The sequence below is a fragment of the Harpia harpyja genome, chromosome 19, assembly GCF_026419915.1.
Source record: "Harpia harpyja isolate bHarHar1 chromosome 19, bHarHar1 primary haplotype, whole genome shotgun sequence".
Taxonomy (NCBI): Eukaryota; Metazoa; Chordata; class Aves; order Accipitriformes; family Accipitridae; genus Harpia; species Harpia harpyja.
The window spans coordinates 2,335,408-2,337,340 of record NC_068958.1 but is presented as its reverse complement, the minus strand read 5'-3'; positions in this window follow the sequence as shown (position 1 = coordinate 2,337,340).

Sequence of the window (1,933 nt, the reverse complement as noted above, 5' to 3'; positions counted from 1 at the left end):
TCTTGGGATGTCCAGTTCCTGGTTGATGTGTCCCCTTGGGTTCATCCATCCCAAAAGAAGCGTTTGCCCATTGCCGTGGCCAGCAGAATTACCTGCAGCCTGGCCAACAGGAAGGCACAAGGGAGCTCAGCACTGACTGGGGCAGGGTGGGCAGGGGAGACAGGCGCTGCGGTTCCCCTACGCATCATGGATAGAGAGCTGAAACCAGTGCTGTCAGCCTGGCCATTTTAGCCAGGACCGAGAAGACCAAAAGCCAACACAGGAACTTTCCAAAACCACCATCTGCCCTCCCTGACCAGTTACAGAATGCCTGTGCAAGCCACTGGTACCGCATTTTAGGGGGTGGAGGAGGTAGAAGCAGAACAAGATCCTGAGCATGTCACGCAGCAGGTACTTCCCGACAGCAGCAAACAGCCTCCCCGCAGTCTCGGGTGATGGCAAAAGGAGGGAAGGTGGTGGCCAGCCCCGCTCCCATGGCATTTGGGTTCAAAGAGCACCGAGTGCTCTGCAGTCCTTAAATAAACAACTCCCAAAAAGTTAGTTTGTGTGCAGTGGGGAGGGGGAGGAGGATGAAGGATTTGCTCTGCTAGGGCCCCACATGTCAACAATTTCTCTGCTTTGTGTATTTTGGCCAAAGAGCTTACCATGATAAATGAATAAAGGAAAATGGCGAGCCCAGGGCGGTTACATGGCTCGGTAAATTGCTTTCAGCCGATTACTGTATTTCTTTTGACATTTATCAACTAGGCTTTTTTTGCCGTTGTTGCAGCCTCAACATCCCAGCCGCAGCCTGGGCTTGAAGGGTTTCCCTGGTACCTGCCTGGGAGCGGCAGCTGCTGAGCCGGGTTTTTCTTGAAGCCAGGGCAGGTGGAAGAAGCTGCTGCTGGTGCAGGCACAGGCAGGGCTGGTGCTGCCCATGGCGGCTTCTCTGGCCTCTGCCTGTTCTCCGAGTCTTGGAGGTGGTGGCAACGGGATGGTGGAGGGAGGGTGGGCTGCTGGAGACAGGCAGCGGAGCTGTAGGGGGTCATGGCACGGAGGAATTTCCCAAGTATTTACTGCTATTCCTTGCCCTGTAGTATCTCACTCCACCTCACGTGAATTAAAACCTAGTGGTAAAACTGCACCAGCACCAGGCTGGGGATGGAGCCGCCCGTCCTCAACACAGCCGTGCCCCGTGCCTTTGGGAGGCAGCGGGAAGGGGGTCCAGGGCTGCCACACTGATGAAGCAAAACCAGGTGCAAAGACAGCTTTTAAATGTGAAGAAAGGCAAAGACCTGTACTCTGAGTGGCCACCAGTGACAGCCCCATGGCAGGGGAGGGTTTGGGGAATCCATTTGCCTGGGTCCTCACCTCACCCCTCCACGCTCTGCACCAGCAAGGAGCAGCCGCAGCACCCAGGGATGCTGCTCTCGCCCCTGGTACCAGCAAAGCAGCGCAGGCAGCGTGTGAACCCGCAGATCTGTGCCACCACAGGCTGTCCTGCTCAGTGTGGGACTTTGCACCGCAGGACAAACGGACAAAAGCACCAGCTACAGCCCCAGCACCTTCCAGCCACGCAGGACTGCGGCAGCACCCACCGCACACGGCCGGGTGCACGGCAGCACGCTGGCCCAGGAGGCCACCCCCCCCCTGCCGAGGACCACTGTAAACCAGTCAGGAGAAGAGAGGATGGACACTCACCGTGACCGCAGCCGGCTGGCACACAGGGTGGCTCTGGACGGGTCCCACTTGCCTTTTTGCCACACAAACCGACTGCTGCTCTGGTGCTCCGCACTGGGAGCTGCAGCACAAGGCCTGCCTGCTCCAAAAGCTTCCTCCGCCAGCATCAGCAGGAACCTCTCACTTGGTTCCAGCCTGGATTGCACCCAGAGCTGATAAGAAGCTGCAGCTGATGCTGTTGGCGGGTGGGAAAGGAGCTCCAGCTGCACCAAAT